We start from the raw sequence: 16,085 nt of genomic DNA, 5'->3' as shown, positions 1-16,085 counted from the left end.
CCCATCGACTTTTTCTTACAGGCATACACAACGGTTTCCCGCGAACACACACACACAGAGTCACACTTACAACACAGCACTCACAATGGGTATCCAGCAGAACCATCAACACTTGGAACTGCCCTAAAATATTGACAAATGTGGTCGCGACACACACATACACATGAAACTCACACAAACATCCATCGACTTATTCTTACAGGCATACACAATGTTTTCCCGCCAACACAAACACACACAGAAACACACACTGCCACACTCACAACACAGCATTCACACTGGCACTTGGAACTGCCACAACATACTCACATACGTGTTCCCGACACACACATACACAAGAAACACACACAAACACCCATCGACTTTTTCTTAGAAGCATACACTGTGGGGTTCCCCCAAACACACACACACACAGAGACACACACACACTATCACACTCACAACACAGCACTCTCACTGGGTCTCCAGCAGAGCCATCAACACTTGGAACTGCCCTAACATATTCACAAATGTGGTCCCGACACACACATACAGAAGAAACACACACAAACACCCATGGAATTTTTCTTATAGGCATACAGACTGGTTTCCTGCAAACACACACACAGACACGCACACACACTGTCACACTCACAACACACACTCACACTGGATATCCAGCAAACTCGTGAACACTTGGAACTGCCCTCACACACTCACAAATGTGGATCTGAAACACAATACGCAAGAACACACAAATACACCCATCGACTTTTTCATACAGGCATACACAATGGTTACCCGAAAACACACACACACAAACACACACACACTCTCACACTCACAACACAGCACTCACTCTGTACCTCGGCAGAGACATCAACACTTGGAACTGCCCTCACACACTCACAAATGTGGATCTGAAACACAATACGCAAGAACACACAAATACACCCATCGACTTTTTCATACAGGCATACACAATGGTTACCGGAAAACACACACACACACACACACACTGTCACACTCGCAACACAGCACTCACACTGGGCCTCGGCAGAGCCATCAACACTTGGAACTGCCCTAACATACTCACAAACGTTTTCCCGACACACACATACACAAGAAACACACACAAACACCCATGGAATTTTTCTTACAGGCGTACACAGGGGGTTCTGAAACACACACAGACACACACACACTATCACACTCACAACACCGCTCTCACACTGGGTCTCCAACACAGCCGTCAACACTTGGAACTGCTTTAACATAATCACAAACATGGCCCTGACACACACATATACAAATAACACACACAAACACCCATCGACTTTTTCTTGCAGGCATACACAATGGTTTCCTGCAAACACACACACACACACACACACACAAAAGTCACACTCACGACAGAGCACTCACATTGGATCTCCAGCAGAGCTATGAACACTTGGAATTACTTTAACATATTCACAAACGTGGTCCCGAAACACACATGCAGAAGAAACACACAAAAACACCCTACGACTTTTTCTTACAGACATACACAATGGTATCCAGCAAAACACACACACACACACATACACTATCACACGCACAACACAACACTCACACTGGGTCCCCGGCATAGCCATCAACAGTTGGACGTGCCCTAACATACTCACAAACGTGGTCCCGACACACACATACACAAGAAACACACACAAACTCCCATTGACTTTTACTTACAGTCATGCACAATGGTTTCCGCAAACACACATACACACACTATCACACTCACAACACAGCATTCACACTGGCACTTGAATCTGCCCTAACATACAAACAAACGTGGTCCCGACACACACATACACAAGAAACACACACAAACACCCATCAACATTTTGTTACAAGCAGACAGAGTGGGGTTTCCCCAAACACACACACACACACACACACACACACTGTCACACTAACAGCACAGTACGCACACTGGGCCTCGGCAGAGCCATCAACACTTGGAACTGCCCTAACATACTCACAAACGTTCTCCCGACACACACATACACAAGAAACACACACAAACACCCATCGACTTTTTCTTAGAAGCATACACTGTGGGGTTCCCCCAAACACACACACACACACAGAGACACACACACACTATCACACTCACAACACAGCACTCTCACTGGGTCTCCAGCAGAGCCATCAACACTTGGAACTGCCCTAACATATTCACAAATGTGGTCCCGACACACACATACAGAAGAAACACACACAAACACCCATGGAATTTTTCTTATAGGCATACAGACTGGTTTCCTGCAAACACACACACAGACACGCACACACACTGTCACACTCACAACACACACTCACACTGGATATCCAGCAAACTCATGAACACTTGGAACTGCCCTCACACACTCACAAATGTGGATCTGAAACACAATACGCAAGAACACACAAATACACCCATCGACTTTTTCATACAGGCATACACAATGGTTACCCGAAAACACACACACACACACACACACACTCTCACACTCAAAACACAGCACTCACTCTGTACCTCGGCAGAGACATCAACACTTGGAACTGCCCTCACACTCTCACAAATGTGGATCTGAAACACAATACGCAAGAACACACAAATACACCCATCGACTTTTTCATACAGGCATACACAATGGTTACCCGAAAACACACACACACACACACACACTGTCACACTCGCAACACAGCACTCACACTGGGCCTCGGCAGAGCCATCAACACTTGGAACTGCCCTAACATACTCACAAACGTTTTCCCGACACACACATACACAAGAAACACACACAAACACCCATGGAATTTTTCTTACAGGCGTACACAGGGGGTTCTGAAACACACACAGACACACACACACTATCACACTCACAACACCGCACTCACACTGGGTCTCCAACACAGCCGTCAACACTTGGAACTGCTTTAACATAATCACAAACATGGTCCTGACACACACATATACAAATAACACACACAAACACCCATCGACTTTTTCTTGCAGGCATACACAATGGTTTCCTGCAAACACACACACACACACAAACACACACACAAAAGTCACACTCACGACAGAGCACTCACATTGGATCTCCAGGAGAGCCATGAACACTTGGAATTACCTGAACATATTCACAGACGTGGTCCCGAAACACACATGCAGAAGAAACACACAAAAACACCCTACGACTTTTTCTTACAGACATACACAATGGTATCCAGCAAAACACACACACACACACACACATACACTATCACACGCACACCACAGCACTCACACTGGGTCCCCGGCATAGCCATCAACAGTTGGAACTGCCCTAACATACTCACAAACGTGGTCCCGACACACACATACACAAGAAACACACACAAACTCCCATTGACTTTTACTTACAGTCATGCACAATGGTTTCCGCAAACACACACACACACACACTCTCACAACACAGCATTCACACTGGCACTTGAATCTGCCCTAACATACAAACAAATGTGGTCCCGACACACACATACACAAGAAACACACACAAACACCCATCAACATTTTGTTACAGGCAGACAGAGTGGGGTTTCCCCAAACACACACACACACACACACACACACACTGTCACACTAAAAGCACAGTACGCACACTGGGCCTCGGCAGAGCCATCAACACTTGGAACTGCCCTAACATACTCACAAACGTTTTCCCGACACACACATACACAAGAAACACACACAAACACCCATTGACTTTTTCTTACAGGCATACACAACGGTTTCCCGTGAACACACACACACAGAGTCACACTTACAACACAGCACTCACAATGGGTATCCAGCAGAACCATCAACACTTGGAACTGCCCTAAAATATTGACAAATGTGGTCGCGACACACACATACACATGAAACTCACACAAACATCCATCGACTTATTCTTACAGGCATACACAATGTTTTCCCGCCAACACAAACACACACAGAAACACACACTGCCACACTCACAACACAGCATTCACACTGGCACTTGGCACTGCCACAACATACTCACATACGTGGTCCCGACACACACATACACAAGAAACACACACAAACACCCATCGACTTTTTCTTAGAAGCATACACTGTGGGGTTCCCCCAAACACACACACACACACAGAGACACACACACACGATCATACTGACAACACAGCACTCTCACTGGGTCTCCAGCAGAGCCATCAACACTTGGAACTGCCCTAACATATTCACAAATGTGGTCCCGACACACACATACAGAAGAAACACACACAAACACCCATGGAATTTTTCTTATAGGCATACAGACTGGTTTCCTGCAAACACACACACAGACACGCACACACACTGTCACACTCACAACACACACTCACACTGGATATCCAGCAAACTCATGAACACTTGGAACTGCCCTCACACACTAAGAAATGTGGATCTGAAACACAATACGCAAGAACACACAAATACACCCATCGACTTTTTCATACAGGCATACACAATGGTTACCCGAAAACACACACACACACACACACACTCTCACACTCACAACACAGCACTCACTCTGTACCTCGGCAGAGACATCAACACTTGGAACTGCCGTCACACACTCACAAATGTGGATCTGAAACACAATACGCAAGAACACACAAATACACCCATCGACTTTTTCATACAGGCATACACAATGGTTACCGGAAAACACACACACACACACACACACACTGTCACACTCGCAACACAGCACTCACACTGGGCCTCGGCAGAGCCATCAACACTTGGAACTGCCCTAACATACTCACAAACGTTTTCCCGACACACACATACACAAGAAACACACACAAACACCCATGGAATTTTTCTTACAGGCGTACACAGGGGGTTCTGAAACACACACAGACATACACACACTATCACACTCACAACACCGCACTCACACTGGGTCTCCAACACAGCCGTCAACACTTGGAACTGCTTTAACATAATCACAAACATGGTCCTGACACACACATATACAAAGAACACACACAAACACCCATCGACTTTTTCTTGCAGGCATACACAATGGTTTCCTGCAAACACACACACACACACACACACACACACAAAAGTCACACTCACGACAGAGCACTCACATTGGATCTCCAGCAGAGCCATGAACACTTGGAATTACCTTAACATATTCACAAACGTGGTCCCGAAACACACATGCAGAAGAAACACACAAAAACACCCTACGACTTTTTCTTACAGACATACACAATGGTATCCAGCAAACACACACACACACACACACACATACACAATCACAGGCAAAACACAGCACTCACACTGGGTCCCCGGCATAGCCATCAACAGTTGGAACTGCCCTAACATACTCACAAACGTGGTCCCGACACACACATACACAAGAAACACACACAAACTCCCATTGACTTTTACTTACAGTCATGCACAATGGTTTCCGCAAACACACACACACACACACTATCACACTCACAACACAGCATTCACACTGGCACTTGAATCTGCCCTAACATACACACAAACGTGGTCCCGACACACACATACACAAGAAACACACACAAACACCCATCAACATTTTGTTACAGGCAGACAGAGTGGGGTTTCCCCAAACACACACACACACACACACACACACACACTGTCACACTAACAGCACAGTACGCACACTGGGCCTCGGCAGAGCCATCAACACTTGGAACTGCCCTAACATACTCACAAACGTTTTCCCGACACACACATACACAAGAAACACACACAAACACCCATCGACTTTTTCTTACAGGCATACACAACGGTTTCCCGCGAACACACACACACAGAGTCACACTTACAACACAGCACTCACAATGGGTATCCAGCAAAACCATCAACACTTGGAACTGCCCTAAAATATTGACAAATGTGGTCGCGACACACACATACACATGAAACTCACACAAACATCCATCGACTTATTCTTACAGGCATACACAATGTTTTCCCGCCAACACAAACACACACAGAAACACACACTGCCACACTCACAACACAGCATTCACACTGGCACTTGGAACTGCCACAACATACTCACATACGTGGTCCCGACACACACATACACAAGAAACACACACAAACACCCATCGACTTTTTCTTAGAAGCATACACTGTGGGGTTCCCCCAAACACACACACACACAGAGACACACACACACGATCACACTCACAACACAGCACTCTCACTGGGTCTCCAGCAGAGCCATCAACACTTGGAACTGCCCTAACATATTCACAAATGTGGTCCCGACACACACATACAGAAGAAACACACACAAACACCCATCGAATTTTTCTTATAGGCATACAGACTGGTTTCCTGCAAACACACACACAGACACGCACACACACTGTCACACTCACAACACACACTCACACTGGATATCCAGCAAACTCATGAACACTTGGAACTGCCCTCACACACTCACAAATGTGGATCTGAAACACAATACGCAAGAACACACAAATACACCCATCGACTTTTTCATACAGGCATACACAATGGTTACCGGAAAACACACACACACACACACTGTCACACTCGCAACACAGCACTCACACTGGGCCTCGGCAGAGCCATCAACACTTGGAACTGCGCTTACATACTGACAAACGTTTTCCCGACACACACATACACAAGAAACACACACAAACACCCATCGACTTTTTCTTACAGGCGTACACAGGGGGTTCTGAAACACACACAGACACACACACTATCACACTCACAACACAGCACTCACACTGGGTCTCCAACACAGCCGTCAACACTTGGAACTGCTTTAACATAATCACAAACATGGTCCTGACACACACATATACAAATAACACACACAAACACCCATCGACTTTTTCTTGCAGGCATACACAATGGTTTCCTGCAAACACACACACACACACACACACACAAAAGTCACACTCACGACAGAGCACTCACATTGGATCTCCAGCAGAGCCATGAACACTTGGAATTACCTTAACATATTCACAAACGTGGTCCCGAAACACACATGCAGAAGAAACACACAAAAACACCCTACGACTTTTTCTTACAGACATACACAATGGTATCCAGCAAAACACACACACACACACACACATACACTATCACACGCACAACACAGCACTCACACTGGGTCCCCGGCATAGCCATCAACAGTTGGAACTGCCCTAACATACTCACAAACGTGGTCCCAACACACACATACAGAAGAAACACACACAAACTCCCATTGACTTTTACTTACAGTCATGCACAATGGTTTCCGCAAACACACACACACACACTATCACACTCACAACACAGCATTCACACTGGCACTTGAATCTGCCCTAACATACAAACAAACGTGGTCCCGACACACACATACACAAGAAACACACACAAACAGCCATCAACTTTTTGTTACAGGCAGACAGAGTGGGGTTTCCCCAAACACACACACACACACACACACACACACTGTCACACTAACAGCACAGTACGCACACTGGGCCTCGGCAGAGCCATCAACACTTGGAACTGCCCTAACATACTCACAAACGTTTTCCCGACACACACATACACAAGAAACACACACAAACACCCATCGACTTTTTCTTACAGGCATACACAACGGTTTCCCGCGAACACACACACACACAGTCACACTTACAACACAGCACTCACAATGGGTATCCAGCAGAACCATCAACACTTGGAACTGCCCTAAAATATTGACAAATGTGGTCGCGACACACACATACACATGAAACTCACACAAACATCCATCGACTTATTCTTACAGGCATACACAATGTTTTCCCGCCAACACAAACACACACAGAAACACACACTGCCACACTCACAACACAGCATTCACACTGGCACTTGGAACTGCCACAACATACTCACATACGTGGTCCCGACACACACATACACAAGAAACACACACAAACACCCATCGACTTTTTCTTAGAAGCATACACTGTGGGGTTCCCCCAAACACACACACACACAGAGACACACACACACTATCACACTCACAACACAGCACTCTCACTGGGTCTCCAGCAGAGCTATCAACACTTGGAACTGCCCTCACACACTCACAAATGTGGATCTGAAACACAATACGCAAGAACACACAAATACACCCATCGACTTTTTCATACAGGCATACACAATGGTTACCGGAAAACACACACACAGACACACACACACTGTCACACTCGCAACACAGCACTCACACTGGGCCTCGGCAGAGCCATCAACACTTGGAACTGCCCTAACATACTCACAAACGTTTTCCCGACACACACATACACAAGAAACACACACAAACACCCATGGAATTTTTCTTACAGGCGTACACAGGGGGTTCTGAAACACACACAGACACACACACACTATCACACTCACAACACCGCACTCACACTGGGTCTCCAACACAGCCGTCAACACTTGGAACTGCTTTAACATAATCACAAACATGGTCCTGACACACACATATACAAATAACACACACAAACACCCATCGACTTTTTCTTGCATGCATACACAATGGTTTCCTGCAAACACACACACACACACACACACAAAAGTCACACTCACGACAGAGCACTCACATTGGATCTCCAGCAGAGCCATGAACACTTGGAATTACCTTAACATATTCACAAACGTGGTCCCGAAACACACATGCAGAAGAAACACACACAAACACCCTACGACTTTTTCTTACAGACATACACAATGGTATCCAGCAAAACACACACACACACACACATACACTATCACACGCACAACACAGCACTCACACTGGGTCCCCGGCATAGCCATCAACAGTTGGAACTGCCCTAACATACTCACAAACGTGGTCCCGACACACACATACACAAGAAACACACACAAACTCCCATTGACTTTTACTTACAGTCATGCACAATGGTTTCCGCAAACACACACACACACACACTATCACACTCACAACACAGCATTCACACTGGCACTTGAATCTGCCCTAACATACAAACAAACGTGGTCCCGACACACACATACACAAGAAACACACACAAACACCCATCAACATTTTGTTACAGGCAGACAGAGTGGGGTTTCCCCAAACACACACACACACACACACACACACACACACTGTCACAGTAACAGCACAGTACGCACACTGGGCCTCGGCAGAGCCATCAACACTTGGAACTGCCCTAACATACTCACAAACGTTTTCCCGACACACACATACACAAGAAACACACACAAACACCCATCGACTTTTTCTTACAGGCATACACAACGGTTTCCCGCGAACACACACACACACAGTCACACTTACAACACAGCACTCACAATGGGTATCCAGCAGAACCATCAACACTTGGAACTGCCCTAAAATATTGACAAATGTGGTCGCGACACACACATACACATGAAACTCACACAAACATCCATCGACTTATTCTTACAGGCATACACAATGTTTTCCCGCCAACACAAACACACACAGAAACACACACTGCTACACTCACAACACAGCATTCACACTGGCCCTTGGAACTGACACAACATACTCACATGCGTGGTCCCGACACACACATACACAAGAAACACACACAAACACCCATCGACTTTTTCTTAGAAGCATACACTGTGGGGTTCCCCCAAACACACACACACACACACAGACACACACACACTGTCACACTCACAACACAGCACTCTCACTGGGTCTCCAGCAGAGCCATCAACACTTGGAACTGCCCTAACATATTCACAAATGTGGTCCCGACACACACATACAGAAGAAACACACACAAACACCCATGGAATTTTTCTTATAGGCATACAGACTGGTTTCCTGCAAACACACACACAGACACGCACACACACTGTCACACTCACAACACACACTCACACTGGATATCCAGCAAACTCATGAACACTTGGAACTGCCCTCACACACTCACAAATGTGGATCTGAAACACAATACGCAAGAACACACAAATACACACATCGACTTTTTCATACAGGCATACACAATGGTTACCCGAAAACACACACACACACACACACACTCTCACACTCACAACACAGCACTCACTCTGTACCTCGGCAGAGACATCAACACTTGGAACTGCCCTCACACACTCACAAATGTGGATCTGAAACACAATACGCAAGAACACACAAATACACCCATCGACTTTTTCATACAGGCATACACAATGGTTACCGGAAAACACACACACACACACACACACACACTGTCACACTCGCAACACAGCACTCACACTGGGCCTCGGCAGAGCCATCAACACTTGGAACTGCCCTAACATACTCACAAACGTTTTCCCGACACACACATACACAAGAAACACACACAAACACCCATGGAATTTTTCTTACAGGCGTACACAGGGGGTTCTGAAACACACACAGACACACACACACTATCACACTCACAACACCGCACTCACACTGAGTCTCCAACACAGCCGTCAACACTTGGAACTGCTTTAACATAATCACAAACATGGTCCTGACACACACATATACAAATAACACACACAAACACCCATTGATTTTTCTTGCAGGCATACACAATGGTTTCCTGCAAACACACACACACACACACACACACACAAGTCACACTCACGACAGAGCACTCACATTGGATCTCCAGCAGAGCCATGAACACTTGGAATTACCTTAACATATTCACAAACGTGGTCCCGAAACACACATGCAGAAGAAACACACAAAAACACCCTACGACATTTTGTTACAGACATACACAATGGTATCCAGCAAAACACACACACACACACACACATACACTATCACACGCACAACACAGCACTCACACTGGGTCCCCGGCATAGCCATCAACAGTTGGAAGTGCCCTAACATACTCACAAACGTGGTCCCGACACACACATACACAAGAAACACACACAAACTCCCATTGACTTTTACTTACAGTCATGCACAATGGTTTCCGCAAACACACACACACACACACTATCACACTCACAACACAGCATTCACACTGGCACTTGAATCTGCCCTAACATAGAAACAAACGTGGTCCCGACACACACATACACAAGAAACACACACAAACACCCATCAACATTTTGTTACAGGCAGACAGAGTGGGGTTTCCCCAAACACACACACACACACACACACACACACACACACAGTCACACTAACAGCACAGTACGCACACTGGGCCTCGGCAGAGCCATCAACACTTGGAACTGCCCTAACATACTCACAAACGTTTTCCCGACACACACATACACAAGAAACACACACAAACACCCATCGACTTTTTCTTACAGGCATACACAACGGTTTCCCGCGAACACACACACACACAGTCACACTTACAACACAGCACTCACAATGGGTATCCAGCAGAACCATCAACACTTGGAACTGCCCTAAAATATTGACAAATGTGGTCGCGACACACACATACACATGAAACTCACACAAACATCCATCGACTTATTCTTACAGGCATACACAATGTTTTCCCGCCAACACAAACACACACAGAAACACACACTGCCACACTCACAACACAGCATTCACACTGGCACTTGGAACTGCCACAACATACTCACATACGTGGTCCCGACACACACATACACAAGAAACACACACAAACACCCATCGACTTTTTCTTAGAAGCATACACTGTGGGGTTCCCCCAAACACACACACACACACAGAGACACACACACACGATCACACTCACAACACAGCACTCTCACTGGGTCTCCAGCAGAGCCATCAACACTTGGAACTGCCCTAACATATTCACAAATGTGGTCCCGACACACACATACAGAAGAAACACACACAAACACCCATGGAATTTTTCTTATAGGCATACAGACTGGTTTCCTGCAAACACACACACAGACACGCACACACACTGTCACACTCACAACACACACTCACACTGGATATCCAGCAAACTCATGAACACTTGGAACTGCCCTCACACACTCACAAATGTGGATCTGAAACACAATACGCAAGAACACACAAATACACCCATCGACTTTTTCATACAGGCATACACAATGGTTACCCGAAAACACACACACACACACACACACACACTCTCACACTCACAACACAGCACTCACTCTGTACCTCGGCAGAGACATCAACACTTGGAACTGCCCTCACACACTCACAAATGTGGATCTGAAACACAATACGCAAGAACACACAAATACACCCATCGACTTTTTCATACAGGCATACACAATGGTTACCGGAAAACACACACACACACACACACACTGTCACACTCGAAACACAGCACTCACACTGGGCCTCGGCAGAGCCATCAACACTTGGAACTGCCCTAACATACTCACAAACGTTTTCCCGACACACACATACACAAGAAACACACACAAACACCCATGGAATTTTTCTTACAGGCGTACACAGGGGGTTCTGAAACACACACAGACACACACACACTATCACACTCACAACACCGCACTCACACTGGGTCTCCAACACAGCCGTCAACACTTGGAACTGCTTTAACATAATCACAAACATGGTCCTGACACACACATATACAAATAACACACACAAACACCCATTGATTTTTCTTGCAGGCATACACAATGGTTTCCTGCAAACACACACACACACACACACACACACACACAAGTCACACTCACGACAGAGCACTCACATTGGATCTCCAGCAGAGCCATGAACACTTGGAATTACCTTAACATATTCACAAACGTGGTCCCGAAACACACATGCAGAAGAAACATACAAAAACACCCTACGACTTTTTCTTACAGACATACACAATGGTATCCAGCAAAACACACACACACACACACATACACTATCACACGCACAACACAGCACTCACACTGGGTCCCCGGCATAGCCATCAACAGTTGGAACTGCCCTAACATACTCACAAACGTGGTCCCGACACACACATACACAAGAAACACACACAAACTCCCATTGACTTTTACTTACAGTCATGCACAATGGTTTCCGCAAACACACACACACACACACTATCACACTCACAACACAGCATTCACACTGGCACTTGAATCTGCCCTAACATACAAACAAACGTGGTCCCGACACACACATACACAAGAAACACACACAAACACCCATCAACATTTTCTTACAGGCAGACAGAGTGGGGTTTCCCCAAACACACACACACACACACACACACACACACAGTCACACTAACAGCACAGTACGCACACTGGGCCTCGGCAGAGCCATCAACACTTGGAACTGCCCTAACATACTCACAAACGTTTTCCCGACACACACATACACAAGAAACACACACAAACACCCATCGACTTTTTCTTACAGGCATACACAACGGTTTCCCGCGAACACACACACACAGAGTCACACTTACAACACAGCACTCACAATGGGTATCCAGCAGAACCATCAACACTTGGAACTGCCCTAAAATATTGACAAATGTGGTCGCGACACACACATACACATGAAACTCACACAAACATCCATCGACTTATTCTTACAGGCATACACAATGTTTTCCCGCCAACACAAACACACACAGAAACACACACTGCCACACTCACAACACAGCATTCACACTGGCACTTGGAACTGCCACAACATACTCACATACGTGGTCCCGACACACACATACACAAGAAACACACACAAACACCCATCGACTTTTTCTTAGAAGCATACACTGTGGGGTTCCCCCAAACACACACACACACAGAGACACACACACACTATCACACTCACAACACAGCACTCTCACTGGGTCTCCAGCAGAGCCATCAACACTTGGAACTGCCCTAACATATTCACAAATGTGGTCCCGACACACACATACAGAAGAAACACACACAAACACCCATCGAATTTTTCTTATAGGCATACAGACTGGTTTCCTGCAAACACACACACAGACACGCACACACACTGTCACACTCACAACACACACTCACACTGGATATCCAGCAAACTCATGAACACTTGGAACTGCCCTCACACACTCACAAATGTGGATCTGAAACACAATACGCAAGAACACACAAATACACCCATCGACTTTTTCATACAGGCATACACAATGGTTACCCGAAAACACACACACACACACACACACACACACTGTCACACTCGCAACACAGCACTCACACTGGGCCTCGGCAGAGCCATCAACACTTGGAACTGCCCTAACTTACTCACAAACGTTTTCCCGACACACACATACACAAGAAACACACACAAACACCCATGGAATTTTTCTTACAGGCGTACACAGGGGGTTCTGAAACACACACAGACACACACACATTATCACACTCACAACACAGCACTCACACTGGGTCTCCAACACAGCCGTCAACACTTGGAACTGCTTTAACATATTCACAAACATGATCCTGACACACACATATACAAATAACACACACAAACACCCATCCACTTTTTCTTGTAGGCATACACAATGGTTTCCTGCAAACACACACACACACACACACACACAAAAGTCACACTCACGACAGAGCACTCACATTGGATCTCCAGCAGAGCCATGAACACTTGGAATTACCTTAACATATTCACAAACGTGGTCCCGAAACACACATGCAGAAGAAACACACAAAAACACCCTACGACTTTTTGTTACAGACATACACAATGGTATCCAGCAAAACACACACACACACACATACACAATCACACGCACAACACCGCACTCACACTGGGTCTCCAACACAGCCGTCAACACTTGAAACTGCTTTAACATAATCACAAACATGGTCCTGACACACACATATACAAATAACACACACAAACACCCATCGACTTTTTCTTGCAGGCATACACAATGGTTTCCTGCAAACACACACACACACACACACACACAAAAGTCACACTCACGACAGAGCACTCACATTGGATCTCCAGCAGAGCCATGAACACTTGGAATTACCTTAACATATTCACAAACGTGGTCCCGAAACACACATGCAGAAGAAACACACAAAAACACCCTACGACTTTTTCTTACAGACATACACAATGGTATCCAGCAAAACACAGACACACACACACACATACACTATCACACGCACAACACAGCACTCACACTGGGTCCCCGGCATAGCCATCAACAGTTGGAACTGCCCTAACATACTCACAAACGTGGTCCCGACACACACATACACAAGAAACACACACAAACTCCCATTGACTTTTACTTACAGTCATGCACAATGGTTTCCGCAAACACACACACACACACACTATCACACTCACAACACAGCATTCACACTGGCACTTGAATCTGCCCTAACATACAAACAAACGTGGTCCCGACACACACATACACAAGAAACACACACAAACACCCATCAACATTTTGTTACAGGCAGACAGAGTGGGGTTTCCCCAAACACACACACACACACACACACACACACACTGTCACACTAACAGCACAGTACGCACCCTGGGCCTCGGCAGAGCCATCAACACTTGGAACTGCCCTAACATACTCACAAACGTTTTCCCGACACACACATACACAAGAAACACACACAAACACCCATCGACTTTTTCTTACAGGCATACACAACGGTTTCCCGCGAACACACACACACAGAGTCACACTTACAACACAGCACTCACAATGGGTATCCAGCAAAACCATCAACACTTGGAACTGCCCTAAAATATTGACAAATGTGGTTGCGACACACATACACATGAAACTCACACAAACATCCATCGACTTATTCTTACAGGCATACACAATGTTTTCCCGCCAACACAAACACACACAGAAACACACACTGCCACACTCACAACACAGCATTCACACTGGCACTTGGAACTGCCACAACATACTCACATACGTGGTCCCGACACACACATACACAAGAAACACACACAAACACCCATCGACTTTTTCTTAGA

The sequence above is a fragment of the Ursus arctos genome, chromosome Y, assembly GCF_023065955.2.
Source record: "Ursus arctos isolate Adak ecotype North America chromosome Y, UrsArc2.0, whole genome shotgun sequence".
NCBI classification, from domain to species: Eukaryota; Metazoa; Chordata; class Mammalia; order Carnivora; family Ursidae; genus Ursus; species Ursus arctos.
This window is presented reverse-complemented; position numbering follows the sequence as displayed.